At 51.8% G+C, this 18,284-nt stretch overlaps 1 long non-coding RNA gene across 1 annotated transcript; it reads left to right on the forward strand.

The window, feature by feature from the left end:
* Nucleotides 1–16,405: 16,405 nt before the first annotated feature.
* LOC112545135 (uncharacterized) lies at nucleotides 16,406–18,086 on the forward strand. The gene is made up of 2 exons (XR_003088563.2): nucleotides 16,406–16,544; nucleotides 17,843–18,086. It is a non-coding gene; the product is annotated as an uncharacterized LOC112545135 (long non-coding RNA).
* The last annotated feature ends 198 nt before the right edge of the window (nucleotides 18,087–18,284 follow it).

Consider the following 18,284-nt stretch of genomic DNA (forward strand, 5'->3'; position numbering starts at 1 on the left):
TGAGGGCCCTGGCTACCAGGGTAGTGCTGGGACTGCAGGGAGAGATTCCTGTGGGAGAAGGGATTCCTGTACCGGGAATGGACTGGCCTGGGACAAACTGAATCCTGGGAGATGAGGAAGCATCTGGTGGTGCCCCATAGAGACCGCCACAGGCTGCTGTATCTGGCCCATGATATTCCCTTTTCGGGGCACCAAGGAGTCTGGTGCACCAGGCAGAGGCTGCTGCAGAACTTTTATTGGCCTGGGGTCTTTGACACTGTTCACCAGGATTGCAGGTCCTGTGACTTCTGCCAGAGGGTGGGTGTCATGCCCATGAGGGATGGGCAACAGCCTGGAGACTAAGGGGTTAATTTTACCTAGCCAGCCAATAGAAATGCAGACAGGGATTTCAAACTGGGACAAAGGAATTTTTGGTTTTTTCCCTCCTTTGTCCCTGAGCAGTTTCTCTCCAGCTACTGAGGGGGACAGACACTATGTCTCCCTCCAAGAAAAGCCTCTTCACTATTTGTAAGTAGGGTAAAGTTTAGACAAATCTATTAGGTTTTATTGTTTTACTAGCCAATTAGCCCATCATAAGACGGGATTTTCAGGTCTCTCCTCCATGTCGGTCTTTTCTCCTGAGCCTCTAGTCTCTCGCTCCGTGTCTCTTTCTCTCTCTCTCCTCCTCCTACTGCCTCCCCCTCTCTCTCTCAGCTCTCCTCTGCCTTCTGCCTATCTCTCTATCTCTCTCTTTCTCTTCTCCCCCTCCTGCCTCTCACTCTCTCTCCGCTCTCCTCTGTCTCCGTCGGGGATGCATGCTCGTCCAGGCCCCGCCCCCTGGCCGTGTACGTCACCGCCCCGTCCCCCTTCACCTTCCACCATGGCGCTCGGCTGACTTCTGTGCCGCTCAGCCAGGCTTTTGCAGGGGAGCAAGCAGAGCAAGCGGCTGTTTGGGCTCCCCTGTGGTGGCCTGGCTGGGCGGCACAGAAATCAGCCGAGCGCCATGGCAGAAGGCGAAGGGGGACGTGAAGGGGGGCGGTGCGGTGACATACACGGCCAGGCCCTGCCCATTGGCTGTGTATGTCACCTCCCCGCCCCCTTCTCCTCCCGCCATGGCTCTCGGCTGACTTCTGCGCCGCTCAGCCGGGCCACCGTGAGGGAGCAAGCAGCACAAGCGGCCATTTAGGCCCCGTGCTCCCCATGCACCATGGGGGTGCTGCATGGGGACCGCAGCACCCAAACGGCCACTTGCGCTGCTCGTGGCAGCCAGGCTGAGCGGTGCAGAAGTCAGTCAAGTGCCAAGGTGGGAGGTGAAGAACGTGACTCAGGCAACAGCGCTGCCCAGAGGGAACAGCCAGGGAGGCAATAGCGCCCCCCAGAGGGAACAGCCAGCATTTCAGGCAACAGCGCCCCCCAGAGGGAACAGCCAGCATTTCAGGCAACAACGCCCCCCAGAGGGAACAGCCAGCATTTCAGGCAACAACGCCCCCAGAGGGAACAGCCAGCATTTCAGGCAACAACGCCCCCAGAGGGAACAGCCAGCATTTCGGCGTTACAGACTCTCAGACACTGGGCTACTATATATATGATGGCTTGGGAATGGGAATCTGATGTCTGTGCATTAAAAATGGGTTTTCCTCTACTTTGTAACTAAGTTTTGGCCCATGGTGGAATCCCCCCATGAGTATATTACTTTGTGACTTTCCGTGTAGTCATTACGCTTGCGACAGGAATAGTGTGGTGATAATAAAAGTTCTTTCTCTTTTCTTTTTATTAACCTAGTACTGGTTCATTTTTGTTTCCTGGATTTACTTTTGGGGCTGAGATTTCCCAAGTAGTCTCTCCTTGGTTTCTTTATTATTACTTGGATGGTGGTAGCGGATTGTTTATCCCCAAAATCTAGCATTTTAAGATTTTGGGGGGAAAGCTTTATACCAAAGCCTGGAAAGATAAGGTTTTGGGGTACTTTTGCAGGCCCTCACTTTTGCATTTATTGTGCCAGAGTGGGGAAGAAGCCTTGACAGTGGGAAAAGCCCAGGATAAGTGTGAAGCAACTTTGAGGCCCCTATGGATCTAGTGGGGCCCCTGAGCAAGGCAACCCAGACTGGTGTTTGTCGATTTCGCTACCCACTACCCCAAGGCCATGGCTTTGCCCTCTATCAAGGCACACGTGGTGGCAGACGTGCTGCTGGGTCAGGGTCGCCAGCCCCTTGTTGGCTCTGGCTAAGGGTTGTGACTAGGGTCCTGTGGGGTCCATCTGGCCACTCCTCTAGGTCACCCCCATCAGCACCTCCGTGGGCAAGTGCCAGTGCACCCCCACTTCCTTGGGGCCCTCCTTGGCCCCCCCATTTCAGATGCACCTGGGCTAAGGGCACCTTAAACGGGGACCCGTCTATGTCCCTCAGGGTCAGCTGAACATTAGGTACCATGTGGTCTGGGGCTGCGACCTTGGGCCGGGCCAGTGTCACCTCTGCCCCCATGTCCCAGTAGCCCATCACCTCACTGCCATCCACCTGTGGGAGCACGAGGCACTCACTCCACAGGGGCCACCCTGCCCCCACCCGGAACACAGAGAAATCCTCCTCCTGAGAGTCAGACCTCCCAGGGGAGGTGGACTGAGTATCCTTTCCCCCACTCTGAGCTGAGGTTTGCCTGCTGGCCCCAGCCTCTGGGGCAGCCTGCCCTTCCCCCAGCTGGCCTTAAATGAGATTCAGCGTCCTATCAGTGTGGATGCACTATTTTGAAATAGCAAAACGCTATTTTGAAATGCATTTTGTGTCTAGATGCTTTATTTCGAAATAAGCTATTTCGAAATAACACTGTAGTGTAGACATACCCAGAGTGAATGATTGACGAGTGAGTGAAAATGGGGCAATTTGTGGTACCACCCTCCGAGCCCCTCTGAAAAATACCAATAAGGTTATAAATTAGCATCAACATGCCCCCTGAGCATGTTTGTAGGGAAAGGGAGTATAAAAATCCAAGACATTTGTTTATTTGGTGGTGGGGATTGCTGATTTTGAGCACCTGAAGAAGGCAGTGACACTGCTCTGACGCTGATGGGCTGTGAACCAGGGCACCCAAGGCCTTGCTTTAGGGAACAGACCAGATGAAAAGAAGAGGAGCCATTTGTAGCCTGGCAAACAGGGACAGTGGCCAAAGAGTTTGCAGGGCCCAAGGCAGCACGCTGACAGTGGGTCCCAGCTGGCGGATGCTCTAGTTTAAGTCAAACTCAGTTGAGGAGTTACAGAGTCCAGCAGGGGCTGCACAAGTCACCCGCTGGACAGGCCACAGCACCTCGGCTGTGTCTACACTGGCACCCCTTTCCGGAAAAGGGATGCTAATGAGACCAGTCGGAATTGCAAATGCCGCGGGGGATTTAAATATCCCGCGCGGCATTTGCATGAACATGGCTGCCGCTTTTTTCCAGCTCGGGGTTTTGCCAGAGAAAAGCACCAGTCTAGACGGGATCTTGCGGAAAATAAACCCTTTTCCGGAAGATCCCTTTTCCTACTTTCAAGCATCAAGTAAGAATAAGGGATCTTCCGGAAAAGGGCTTATTTTCTGCAAGATCCCGTCTAGACTGGTGCTTTTCTCCGGCAAAACCCCGAGCCGGAAAAAAGCGGCAGCCATGTTCATGCAAATGCCACGGGGGACATTTAAATCCCTGCGGCATTTGCAATTCCAACTCATCTCATTAGCGTCCCTTTTCCGGAAAGGGGTGCCAATGTAGACACAGCCCTCTAGAGTTAAGAAAAAATTCCACTAGCCTCTATTCCAATGTCACCTGGCTGCTTTTACTGTTCACATTATACACTGCCGTAAAACTTCCAATAGATGCCCCCAACGTTTATTAGAGACCTGGAATTTATTTTATAGACCCAGCATCTATGAAAACATTGGGTCAGTATGCCCGGCATCCTGATCAGTCTCAAACTGAGGTATATGTTTTCGTTTTGGAGGCTATTGTATGATTTTCTATGACTTGAGGCCATTTTCAATATGGTTGAACACAAACGTGTTTCAGTGAGCTGGTGTAAGTTTACCCCATGTGTGAGACCCAGGAGTCCTTCTCCCCTGTTCCTGTCCCCTACATGGGAGATCCCCCCATCACGTTACAGGATATGGGGAGGAAGAGGGAATTCTCTCAATTGAGCAGGGTTTCCCTTCCCCTCACTCTGACAAGGGCATCCCCCAAGGCAGGGATGATCCCAGACTCGAATTCTCTTTTGCCTGGCCATGGCATCCCCTCCACGGGGCATGCCCAGGGTGATGGTGGGGGTCTGTGGAGGGCAGTTTCAGTATAGTCCAGTGGCCATCTGTCTCTGACACTTTACAGGGGTGGGGACTGGAGCCCAGCGCCTCCCCCAGTACCTGTGAGAGGAGTAGTGAGGGCAGGGGCTGGCAAAGTTTGTCTCTGGCTGGCTGCACTGTGTGGGTGGGTGGCTCCCAGCCAGGGCAGCGAGTGAGTGGTCTTGCTCACCTTGCCCTAAGGCTGGGCCTGTGGTTACCACACAGGCCTGGTGTGGGGCCAGCACAGGAGCTGGCTGTGCATGTTGGTGAAAGAGCGACTCGTGTAGGGGCATGTCGTTTCTCATGCTTTGGTATGTCTAGCATAGGAGCTGTGTGCTTGATGGAACACTTCTGAGGCAGGCACCATTGCTTTTCAATAGCCTCGCTTGGCAGGCTTGGGTTAAATGCTCTGATCTGACCTTTGTCACTGACAGCAAAGAGCAATCAGCTCTGCTGGGAGCTGGTAAAGATGCAGAAGGGGCAAATGGGGGAGGCTAGAGAGAGAAGGGTGGGGACAGTGGGGGAGGTCTAGGCTGGATATTGGGAAAGACTATTTCCCTAGGGGTGGGGAGGCACTGGGATGGGTTCCCTAGGGAGGTCTGTGGGATGCAACTTAAATAGCTTTTCCACTCTGGTTCTCAAATCCCACAGGCAAATGGCCCCTTCACATGCCCAGCTTTTCTCTGCTTCTGCACACAGTTGCTGTCCTTGGCCAGGGCAGACCAGAGCTCAGAGGTTTGCAGAGTTTACCTCCCAGCCAGTGGGTGGGGGCGGGTGGGTGCGTAGGAGGCATTTTACTCCACTGGTCATTCGCCATCCACCTGCTCCCTGCTTGCCGTTCATCGGCGCCTGCTGCGGCCACTCTGCTGCCTGCTCCTCACGCCTGCTGCTGGCGTGCGGCAGATTTGGCTCTGGGCCAAACCTTGTGACTTCAGCTCTCAGCCTGGGGGTGGGGAATCATTTTTGAAAGGGGGCTACTTTGCAAATTTCTGAAATGGTTCAGGGATGCCCTAGAAGGGGCAGGGCCAGGAAACTGAGTGTTCCCCTGATTGGGCTGTGGGTGAGGGAGTGCGTGAAGTCTTTGTCCTCCACCCTGCCGGAGTGCCCGGTGGTGTGAGGAGATGTCCCATGCTCCCTCTGCCCTCCAGGCTAATTGGGGTGCAATCCCCCCACCAGGGGAACAAAAAGAAACCAACCAGCAGCATCAGGAGGGGAGCCGAACGGAGGATTTCTCCTTAGGCTGAGGCACCTCGCCTCCCCTCTGCTGGCCACACTGCGCCTCCCCACCACTGGAAAGGGCCAGGAGGTGGGGGAGCGGACGCAGTCTCTGATTCTCCTGCCCTCCCACCAGGGGCATGGGGTTCCCTCCTGGCAGGGCGGCGCAGGTAGCGAAAGCCTTTGCATGTTTCCACACCCCCATGCCATGATTGGCCTTGGGGTGTGGGGGAGAGTGTATGAAATCTCCTAGGGATGAATGGGCCCCTCTGGTGCTATGTACTGCAGGTATGGGGAGGGGACTTCACACACTCCCCTCATCCCCAGGTCTCTATTGGCCTGTGGGCGGGGGAGCAGCAGGGTGGCCACAGGCCAGATGGATCCACTTGGCAGGCTGAACCTGGCCTGTGGGGGCCCCTTTGCCCACCTTTCCCCCAGCACTCATCCTGCCATTAATGAAAAAGCTTTGCTAAGATTATGGCCACTGTGGCAAAGTTTCGGCCATGCCCTGTGGGTTTTGTGCTTCTAGGTGGTAATTATATGGGTCAGAAGCTGTGACCCACCACACTGCCTTGGATCTTTTCTAGAGGCCAGGGTCACAGCTTACTGAGCTATTCTCATCACTGGCAAAGTCAAAGGACTTGGGGGGACCCTCAGTAATCCTGGACTCCCTTTCTAGGAGCAAAAAAAAAAAGTCATGTAGCCCTTTAAAGACTAACAAGATGGTTTATTAGGTGATGAGCTTTCGTGCGGCAGGCCCACTTCTTCAGATCATATTCTGAAAGTGAAATGGCATGACCATTATATAACAGAGGGATACAATCAAGAAGTAAACAAATCAGCTACATAGAATAGAAGGTAGGGGCAAGGGGACGAGGAAGAGACAATGAAGGAGGAAATTGCTTATTGTAAGAGGCCTTTTTTACCAAGTACAGACTAACATGGCTACCTCTCTGTTACATTTCTAGGAGCAGACTTTAGTGGTGGGGGGAAGGTCAGGGGGAACCCAGGCCCACCCACCACTCCAGGTACCAGCCCAGGGACCATAGGGGTAGTTGCAACCAACAGGTTTTTTCTTCTAGCCCCCATAACGCAGCCTTTTCCCTGGGCTACTTCCCCAAACACTCCCCTAGTACCTTCTCCCTGATACCTGAGCAAATTTCACTGCTTCAGCACAAACACTCTTTCCTTTCTCAGTTCTCAGCCACACACTTCCTCCTCTCTGTCCTTCACTCTTCTCCTCTCCGCTCCCTTATCTGAGGGGAAATCTTTTTAAAGTAACCCAACAGGCCTTACTTGGCTGCAAGTGCCTGATTAGCCTGTTGCTTCAGGCAAACTTTTAATTAGGCTCCGGTGCCTGCCTGCCTTGATTACATGGCTGCAGTTTATTCAAGAAACAGTAAAACATTCCAAAGCACAACTGGAATTGCAGCTAGCAAGGTATGTAAAAGGCAGCAAGAAAGGTTTCTACAGGCATGTTAGCAATAAGAGGGTGGTCAGGGAAGGTGTGGGACCCTTTCTGGATGAGGGAAGTAACCTAGGGTATGTCTAGACTACATCCCTCTGTTGGCAGAGGGACGCAGATTAGGCAGGTCGACATTGCAAATGAGGCAGGGTTTTAAATATCCTGCAAGGAGGTTTACAGGATCTGTCAAAAAAGGCTTTCTTTCTTGGCAGATCCCCCTCTATACTGCCGCTTTTTGCTGACAAAGTGCAGAGTCGGCAAAATGCGAAGGACATTTTTATGCAAATTAGGTGTGGGATATTTAAATCCCTGCCTCATTTGCAATGTCGACCTGCCTAATCTGCATTCCTCTGCTGACAGAGGGATGCAGTCTAGACATATCCCTAGTGACAGATGACATGGGAAAAGCTGAAGTACTTGATGCTTTTTTTGCCTCTTGTCTTCACAGACAAGGTCAGCTGCCCGGCTACGGCTACACTGCCATAAACCTTGATTTACGAGGCGTAAGGGGGTCTTGCGAAAGAGGGTTTTTTTCAAACATTTGGCCCCCTCTACACAGGGCCAAATATTGGAAAAACCTCTTCTGCAAAAAGAATCGGAAGAAGCTATGCAAATATGAGCACAATTTACATATCTTCTTCTGAAAAAAACTAAAACAGCAGTGTAGCCATAGCCCCAGACTGCTGCACTAGGCAACATGGTACAGGAAGGAGGTAGGCAGCCCTTGGCAGAGAAAGTACTATTTTAAAAAGTTGGAAATACAAAAATCCATGGCACAGGATCTAATGTGTGCAAGAGCGCTGAGGGAGTTGGCTCATTATCTTTGAAAACAATTCAAACATTATCTTTGAATTGGCCATTATCTTTGAAAATATGTGATGATCGGAGCAGGTTCCCGGACAATTGCAAAAGGCAAACATAGTACCCATCTTTTAAAAAGGGAAGAAGGAGAATCCAGGGAACTACAGACCAGTCAGCCTCATCTCAGTCCCCAGAAAAATCTTGGAGAAGATCCTCAAGAAATGCATTCTGCAGCACTTGGAAGAGAGGAAAGTGATCGGAAATAGTCAGCATGGATTCACCAAGGGCAAGTCACACCTGACCATGCCTTCTATGATGAGGTAACTGGCTTTGTGGATGTGGGAAAGTCAACGGATGTGCTATACCTTGACTTTAGCAAAGGTTTTAAAACAGTCTCCCACACTATTCTTGCCAGCAAGTGAAGGAAGTATGGATTGGAGAAATGGACTGTAGGGTGGATAGAAAGCCGGCTAGATAGTGGGGCTCAATGGCTTGATGTCTGGTTGGTGGTCGGTGTCAAGTGGAGCATCCCAAGTGTGGCTTCTGGGGCTGATTTTGTTCTACATAGAATCATAGAACGCTAGAACTGGACGGAATGCTCTTGTGCTGCTGCTACCGGGGGAGGGCTGGAGAGGCTGCTGTGCTGCTTTGACATTCCTCAGCACAGAGAGCTCCCAGAGCTATGAGAGAATCCCCAGAAGCTCAGGGATCAGCTCAGCCTTCCCACTGCACTGCCCTGCAGGATGCTTCCCCACATTGCTAGTGCCCTACTGACAGATAGAGCCAAGCAGTGTGGCCATGAAAGGTTGACAATGGGGAAGCAGAAAAACTGGTTTGACTGGTGTGATGGACTGGGCTGGATCTGGACACAGATGAGGGTATCCGCTCAGAGTGAACTGCTCATACTCGGGGCTCCTTACAGCCCCAGACTGGAGACCTTTCCCGAAAAGGCTACAAACCAGTCACACCGAGCGCTTCAGCTGTCAATGTGGCCAGCCAGAAGTATCACAAGCAAAACCCCTCTGACAGCCCAGCCCTTCCTATGCCCCAATCAGCCCCGGGCCTGCACACAGGTAAGAGGTTATCGAACCCAATCTCACCTACCCCAAACGGGTTCTTCCAGTCCCAAGAAAACTAGCCACAGGTCCCAATCAATTTACACTCTGGATCTTACCCACAAGATCACGCTGGGCCAATCCTTTAGAATCTAAAATCTAAAGGTTTATTACTAAAAGAAAGAAAAGCATGAGAGTAAGGTTGTTAAGGAGAATACATGACATGCATCGAATCACCAAATTCTCAATGCAGGCTCTTAGCAGAGATGTTATAAACTGCTATCTTATAAGTCTCTTGTGTACATCCTATGTCAGGATGGGTCCACGGTTCTTTCCAGGCTGCATCTGGGGTCAGGAGCTGAACTGAAGACCAGATGGAGGGTGCCACATGGCACTTAAATACCTCTCCTGGCATCCTCCTGGCCACACATCGTCGAGTGACCTATCTCTGTTTCACATGCTGGCAGCCATTATACCCAGGCTGGTTTGCAGGTATCAGTCACATTCCTCAGGTGTGTATTGGCACCTAGAGCTTCATTGTCTCCTCACTAATTATAGCCACTGGCTGAACATTCTTTGCCTGTTGCTCTGTTTCAGACAGAGACTTTTCCAGCATCAACACAGAGTACATATTTATAACTCCACATACAGATATTATACAAGTACATGAATAGTATATACAGAATTAGTAGAACATAAGATTTCATTCAACATCTCACATGACCCCCTTTGTACAGAGTTTTGGGGCAAATGCCTCCCCTCCTCCCAATGGGTGCAACAGTGATCTTTAGAATCCAATAATGTGACAACCAGTTTTCACTTTTGGTGACTTTTGCATGTCAACAGCACTTTTGTCGCCAAACATTCCAAGTGTAGACATATGGTTGCTTCCCAAGAGCTCCGGCATTCGAGCCCCTAGCTTAAAAGGCATTTTCACTTGGGGTATGTCTAGAATACAGGGATTTGTCAACAAAAGTGGACTTTTGTCGACAAAGCTATACCTTCATCTACACTGCCGCTGAGTTCTGTTGACATAATGTCGACAGAACTCAGCAGTTTTGTCAATGGCTGTAAATCTCATTCTACGAGGAATTACGCCTTTTGTTGACAGAGTTCTGCTGACAGAAGGCGTTATTGCATCTACACTGTCCTTTGCATCTACATTGTCATGTCGACAAAGCGGCTTGCTTTGTCGACAGAACTAGATGTAGTCTAGACGCTTTTTGTCCACAGAAGCTTTGCAAACAGTATCTTTTGATAAAAATTCTGTCGACAAAAGCCTGTAGTCTAGACGTACAGTTGTAGAGGATCACCTCATCTGGGACTGGCTCACCAGGGGTGAGCAATAATTTTTGACAGGGAACCACTCCAATATTTTGGAAGTGGTCAAGGGCCACACTCTTCCATGATATTAATGGAGGAGGTGCATAGGCTTGCCAGATATCTTCATAAAAAATTCCTAACACGGCAGGGGAAATTGGTTGAGCAAAGAAAAAGAAAGACATGCCTTTAAATTCTTGCGCTCCCTGCTTACCCTGTTCCCCCGCCAGATGTGGCAGGGGAAAAATGGCCCCACCGGCCTTCCGTCCAAGAGAAACAGAAAATACTGGATATTTTACATATTTTCTGGAGAGTTTTACCAGACAGAAGATGTGATTTCCGGACTGTCTGGGTGAAAACCGGACACCTGGCAACCCCTGAGGTGCCAGAAGCAGGCTGTGGCCAAGAGATTTACTTGTCAGCTGCCAAACTGGCCTGCCTGCCTGCCTGCAGAGCTTAAAATGTTTCCCAGCCTGCCTGCCTGACCATGTGCTTCATGAATAACTGAGCCAAGGAGAGGGGGCGTGTTTCTTCTTAGCTGCCTGTTATTCCAACAAGCAGCTCGCATTGGCTGGTTTCTGCCAGCAGCCAGCCAACAGGATTGTGCTGGGGATAGGGTAGCCCCTAAAATTTCCCCTCTCCCCTCCAGTTTTAAAACAGAAATGGAGCCTTGTAGCCACATTTCTGCATGGTGTGCAGGGCTATGGGCAAGCGGGGGAGCCTGTCTGGGGCTCCCGGCTACCTCCACAAGCCATATCTGGTGGCTTGGCAGGCCAGATTTGGCCTGCAGACTGTACTTTGCCCAGGCCTGGACTAGATGGTGCTTGGTCCTGCAGTGAGGGCAGGGAACCGGACTCAAAGATCAATGATACGCTCTTTGTTCCTCAAACAGAGCAGCTCATTCAGCTGTCATGTACTTCCTGGAGGTTTGAAAGGGGAGGGGTACATGCCTGCAGGGCAGCAGAGATCACAAAACACTGATCACCACCATCGGGGCCAGCATTGTAGGATACTGAAGCCAGTTCGCTGGATAAAAGAAACAGCCGTGTCCATGCTGGCTCTTTGTCAACAATAAAGGGAGAAGAAAAGACAAAAGACTCTTGCGGGAGTGGAAGCATTTTGTCACCAAAACTGGGTGTTTTTCCTGACACAGATTGCAACAAAACACACCAGCATAGACAAGGCCATGTGCCTATGTCTGTGTGTTGGCTGGGGGGAGGGGTCCAGGCAGAATGTGAGGGTCTTTGCTCAGGATTCTCCCTGGATTGATTTAACTTCTCTCTCTTGTCCCTCACCCTCCTTTCAAAGAGAGGTTAATAGGCTTCCTTAGGAGCCCTTACGTTATGTTGAACGCTCAGCCAATACCGCGGTGAGGCTGTGTCTGCTCAGCCTGCAAAGAGCCGAGAATTAGTAAGAGACTGGTGTGCAGAGGGCCCAGCAGAGAGGCGGGTGGCAGCAGAAGGGGACTGGCATCTGGCTGGTGAACAAATGGCTGGAGAGGGGCCACTGGGGGAGAGATCCGGTGGCAGCGATGAGCAAGTGCCCATGCAGCAGAGCCAGGAAGGGCCCCCCCAGGATGGGAGGGGAACTCTGCGGCTGTACTCTGAGCTCTGCAGCTGCGCTGACCAAGGGCAGCTGCTGGGAGCGGGGAACCAGAAGGGCTGGGTATGTGACGGGACATTTACCTTGCGGATGTAAGAACCTGCAAAGAAAAGGCACTGCCCAGCTGGTGTGGGGTGGGCCTGTGGCACGGGGGTTGGTTACGAGCCCTGTCTGGGTGCTTTCCCACATCAATGCCATACTACTTCCCTCCCATTGATTTCTACGCTCAGACTCTGTGCTTGCAAGGGGGAAGCGTTGCCTCCCAGGCACCCAGGGCTGGCATGTGAATTCTCCAGCCACTGGGTGGGGGCTCGAGCCAATTCTGTGCTGGACAGAGGGAGAGGAGCCCTCGGTGTTGAACCCGGCCCTGGCTGCTGCTGGCTCCCCATGGGAGAAGGGTTCATTTCTTGTAATACGAGAGACCCCAGTGAGCCTGGGACCTCGGGCTAAATGCGTGAGCTCAGTGTCACGTGGTCCAGGAGCTGTGTGGGCTGCACAAGTGGAGCTTCTCCCAGTCACACCAGCAGGGTGAGGGTGTCAGCACTGCACAGAGCCCTCTGCAGTCACAGACCTGCTGCTGAATGGCTCCTGCTCATGGGTACCTACTTCCAACTAGGTGGTCTCTGCTCTGCCTGCTGGCACTGCAGCCACACCCCTACCTTGTGCCCCTGCGTCCTGGGCTCAGTAGCAACGCAGGGCTCCCCTGCAAGAGTGTAGCCTTCTCTTTCCTCCCTCTTGCTGGGGGCAGGGCCAAGGTAAGGCAGGCAGGAAGAGGACTGATACCCAGCAAAGTCAGAACACACTATGACTCACATACTGCCAACAGGAGCACTATGTTAGATGGGGGACAGCACCCTGTGCATGCCATGATGGGGGGGACCAGACTGAGGACAGTAACACTGCTGAAGCCTGTGAGCATGCTCAGTACAAACCAAACACCAAATGGGAAGGAAATCGACTAGTTGACAATTGATTAGTCCTTAACATCCTTACTTCTTGTGTTATGTTAGTGAAGGAATGAAGAACATTTCCTGATTCTATTTTTCCACACTGTACATGATTTTCTAGACTTCTAACATATCCCCCCACCCTTCAGTAATTTCTTTTCTAAACTAACAAGTCCCAGTCTTGTTAACGTTTTCTCATATGGAAGCTGATCCTTACCCCTAATCATTTCTGTTCCCTTTCTGTACCATTTCCAAACCCCATAGATCTTTTTTTAGATGGGGTGACCAGATCTGCATACAGTATTCAAGATGTGGGCATACAACGACTTAAGACAAAATATATTGCCTTTATAGAATCTATTCCTTTTCTAATTATTCCCAATATTCTGTTAGCTTTTTAGTTTTTAGACCTGCCACTGCACATTGAAGAGATGTTTTCAGGGAACTATCCACAAGGATCCCAAGATCTTTCTTGAGTGGCAACAGCTATTTTAGACCCCATCTTTGTATGTATAGTTAGAATTATATTGTCCCGTAGGGTACGTCTACACAGCAAACTTATTTCGAAATAACAGCTGTTATTTTGAAATAACTTTACTAGCATCTACACAGCCAAACCGCTATTTCGAAATTAATTTGAAATAGCGGAGTGCTTATTTCGAATTTGGTAAACCTCATTCCATGAGGAATAATGCCAAATTCGAAATAGCTATTTCAAAATAAGTGCTGTGTAGACACTTAGATTGAAATAGGGGGCCTCCAGCCTTCCCAGGGTGCCCTGGTGGCCACTCCAGCCTCATCCAAGAACACTCGTCTCCCTCTTCCCTCCCCAGAGCCCTTAAAGGGGTAGACTCTGGCCACAGTGCCTGTGCCAGCTCCAAGCCTGCCAGCCCAGAGCCAGCAGTCACTGCCCCTGACCCAGTGGCCCCAAAACATTAGCCAGCAAGCCACTGGCAGCCAGCCCTCCACCGCTCCCCAGGAGCAGTCTGCCAGCTCCCAGGGGCCTGCCAGGGCCCAGAGAAGGCGGGCACCTTCCTGGTCCAGGGTGGAGATCATGGAACTTATTCAGATTTGGGGGGGATGCCCCCAGCCTCCATGATCTCCGCACTAGATGGTGGAATGTGGCCGTGTATGGCAGAATAGCTGCCAGCCTGGCCACCAAAGGCTACATGTGAACCCAGGAGCAGGTCTGCATGAAAATCAAGTTGGTCCAGCGAGACCCCCAACCCTGAGCCCTGAGCTTCCCCACCCCCTTCTTCCCCTTGCTTCCCCCTTCCAGCTCCCCCCTCCCAGGTTTCTCCCTTCCCTCTCCCACCCTCTCTCTTCCCTTCTCCCACCTCCTTTCCCCAGTCTCACCAGAGTTTCATTCCCGCCCCCACCCCCAAGTTCTGTTAAATAAAGAGAGTTTGTGTTCATGAAAATACGTGTATTTTATTTGACATCAGGAAGGGGGGGTAAGGAGGAGTAAGTGGAAGGACATGAGGGAGGAATGAGGCACAAGGCCCCAGTGGGGCAGACCAGGGTGGTTCTTAGTACTCCTCAGGGTGGAAGTTCTCCTGCAGGACCTCCTGGATACTGACAGCCCCCCAATGGACCTCCCGGATGGCAGCCTGCAGAAAGTGCAGCCAGGCTCGCAGCAACGTGTCCACGAGAAGCACTAGAGTGCCCGGGGCAGCTCTGACTCCATGTTGCAGAGTGCTGTGGTGTCCCAAGAGAGGGCAATCAGAGCATGTAGAGATAAAATGCTTTGCTGTCCCTCATCGAGGTAGGCAAGCAAGCAGGGAAAGCTGAGAACCGGCTGTCCGGGGGGTGGGGGCGGGGTGTCCCTTTAGGCACAGACCTCAGATAGCCTCAGGCAGCAGCCACACAAAGTAACTCTTGACCTGATGCCCTGCCGGACCTGGTTCCAGCTGGCCTTAAATGCAATTCAGCATCCACTCAGTGTGGATGTGCTATTTCAAAATAGCAAAAAGCTATTTCGAAATGCATTTTGTGTTTAGACACATTATCTCAAGATAAGATATTTTGAAATAACGCTATAGTGTAGACATACCTATAGGCATTACTTTGCACTTATCAACAGTGAATTCTATCTGGCCTTGTGTTGACCATTCACCCAATTTTGTGAGATCCCTTTGTAACACTTTGCAGTCAGCTTTGAATTAGGGATGCAAAGTTTCAATTAATTAGCTAATCGACTCCTAGATTAGTCAATGAGAGGGGCACTCGCACCAAATTTTTGATGCAGGCTCTTAGCAGAGATGTTACAAACTGCTAACTTAAAAGTCTCTGGTGCACATCCTGTGTCAGGACAGGTCAGCAAATCCTTCCTGGCTCTCTGTCCTAGCAAGGCTGCCTCTGAGATCAGTAGCAGAATTGAAGACAAGATGGAGACAGCCCCATGGGATTTTTATATTCCTGGTGTCTCCCAAACTGGAGCTGGTCACATGATCAAGTGACCTATCTGTGTCACATACCAGCAGCCATGAAGCACTGGCTGGTCTGCAGGCTCCCAGACGCATCCCTCAGGTGTGTATTGGGCACCTTGACAGCCATTGTCCATAGAGCAGTGCTAGTGAGCACAGCCATTCACTGAACAATCCTTCCTCACCATAGGTGGTCCAGGCCCATTGCTCCCACCCAGACAGAATATTTACAATACAAGAACAGAGCCCATATTCATAACTCCACATACAAACATCAGACAAGTACATGAGCAGCACACATAGAATCAGTAGGACACAAGTTTTCATCTGACACCTCACATGGCCCACTTTGTACAGTGTGACGTAGTGGGGGTGCTGTCTGCTTTTGTGATCCTATGCTGCTCTGCAGGGACTTTGGGAATGTGTGTGTCTGTGCAGGGCCCAGCGGTGGATGGGGGACTCCTGAGCCAAGACAGGTAGTCAATGACCAAGCAGCTTCTCACCTGGCCAGGGGAAGGCGTTTGAACAATGCAAGGGGTATGGCTGCTTGGGGGGAGTGAATGATGGGTGGCTGGGAGAAGGGGCAGTCTGGGGGAGGAAGATGAGGAAGGCAGACTAAAGCCTGGACAGGGAGTTCTGGGGTCCTTGAACTCCTACCCTGTGGAGGGATAAGGCTGTCGGCTCTCAGTGTATCCTGCTATCATCTCCTTTGCCCTGAGAACCAATACAACCTTCTACTCTACTGGCTGATTGAGAGTCACATCTGGCTGTGGATGGGGGTGCAGGGTCGGGGGCTCCCCAACGCCTCATCACACACAGAATTTGGGGCAAACACCACCCGTGGGTGCAACAGTGATCTGTCTGCTCACTTTAAAATCCAATAACGTGACAGGACGTCCCTCGCTTCTGTTTGCCAGATGCTGCGAATAGGGAACAGGGGATGGATCATTTGATAATTGCCCCTCACTCTTGACTCACAGCCCCTGCCAGGGCCCCTCACCCCTGACCCACAGCCCCTGCCAGTCCAGCTCTGGGCTCCCCCAGCCCTGCCGGTGCCCATCACTCCAGCCCCACCCCCTTTGCCATTGCGGTCGCTGCTATTTGCATATCACTGAGCAACAGGCAGTTCCAGAAGCTGGTTTGGAACTGATATGTCAGGACGTGGTCTGGGGTGTGGGGCTGAGCCATGGGCCAAGAGCAGTTTAGCAGCCAGTGCTGGGGTCTGTGGGGCAGGACCCACGGGCAGCGTCCTATGTGGTACCAAGTGGGGATGGAGCCAGGCCCAGGGGAAATGCCCCTGCAATCCCAGCCACCCCTGGACATAGCAACAGGGGCCCTGGGCTGGCCAGGGTTAGCTTATTGGCCTCTGGTCCTCACTCTGATCTTAGGTGCACTGGCCATCACAATCCTGCTGACCGAGAGGGGCTACTCCCCTGAGGAAGTAAGTCAGGGACTGAGTGTAGATGGGTGAGCCCCTGTGACTCCTCCCACTAGATTGTTTAATGGAGTGTACAGTGTGGGACTCTCTGCCACTGCATTATGTGTGAGGGTGGTTCTCTGTGGGACTCCCTGTCACTGGAATATTAGCAGGGTTAACCTGCAAGACTCCCTGCCAGTGGTTGGATAGGATGGTTAACCTGTGGGACTCCCTGCCTCTTGGTGTTAGCATCCACACAAGGGCAGCAGTGTCCAACTTGAGGCTGGGAGTAGCAGTTGAGTCATAGGCAGGTTTCAGGCTGGGGTCAATACCAAAGGTCAGAGTTCAAGTCAGGTTTTAAGGTCCAGGTCATATAACAAGGGCAAAGCCAGGAGATCAGGAGCAGGCTATGGTAGCTGCAGCAGACCATACTATTCATTGCACCCTTTCTGGAACCTCTGTGGGCTTATATAGGATGGGGAGCCAATCAGGAGCCTGCCAGACCCCCTGAGGCAGGATTTCCCTTGTTCTGCATCCATAGCAAGTCATGGGCAGTGGAGCAAGATCTGGTTACAGCTGCCATTGGTGGCAGCATGGAGGTGTCAGGAGACTTGCCTTTGAGACCTGCTAGATCTTAAACTTGGTCAATAGCAGGGTTCACTTGTGGGACTCCCTGCCATTAGAGGGTTTCCCCTACAGGACTGCTTGCCACTTGGTAATTAGTGGAGTTAACCTGTGGGACTACCTGCAGAGATGTAGTGGTGTGGTTAACCTGTGAAACTCCCCATCCACTGGACTTTTAGTATGGCTAAATGGAGGTCCTGGTGTGGAATATATTTGGTGACATCTGCTACTAAGGATGTACAATCCTGGTTAAACCAGTTAACTGGTTAAATATTGGATTTACCTGGTTAAGTGGGATCCTGCAGGTGGGGGGCCTGGCTGGGCTGGAGCAGCTGCCTGTTAACGGGTTACATCCCTACGTGCTACTGGCTTCTAAAGGGAGTTAATACCTGGGAGTCCCTCAGGGCAAGCCTAGCATACATACCCGTGGCATGCTGAGAAATGGGGAGTTTAGTGCTCATGGGCAAAGGGAATGGCATGACATGGTTGGCACCATGGTAATGCAAACTCCCCATTATCTGCTGTTTTGGGGTTAACCAGTGGGACTCCCCACCATATGCTCGTACTGGCATTGGACAGGGCTCAGCCTGGTTGCTGCTGGGGTTAGTGCATCTCCTGCCCTCAGTTTCAGTCCCAGGGACTGGGAGGCTGCAGAGGATCCACAGCCCCATCTCCCCACATTTTTGTCTCCTCTCCAGCCCCAGGTCAAACCCCAGACAGATGGACACAGAGCCCCGGACTCCGGTGCGGCTGCGCTGGCTGATGTCGTGCACCTGCTGGACGCTGTGATGGAGAAGTTGGGGAGGAAACTTCAGTGCCTGGAGACACGGAGACCCGCCCAGTGTTGTCAAGGACCCCTGTGACCACCAGGACCCCGAGATGGGAGCCAGCTGGATGGGGCCCCCTTTCTGGACTGACTGCAATAAAGAGCCTTGGGAGCTGGAGCTTTGTCCGAGTCCTTGCTGCTGGAAAGGGGATTTGGATCCACCACAGGGGTCAGGAAGAAAGTACTGAATTTCCCCCACCCCCAGGATTGGGGATTGTGACACTAGCTGGATGGGCCAACTGGCTGGATCCAGAGCAGCAGTGAGGAGAGGTTGCTAACAGGGCTAGAGCTTCCTGAGGTAGCCAGCACCTAGA

The sequence above is a fragment of the Pelodiscus sinensis genome, chromosome 22 (assembly GCF_052426305.1).
Source record: "Pelodiscus sinensis isolate ZL-2025 chromosome 22, ASM5242630v1, whole genome shotgun sequence".
NCBI lineage: Eukaryota > Metazoa > Chordata > Testudines > Trionychidae > Pelodiscus > Pelodiscus sinensis.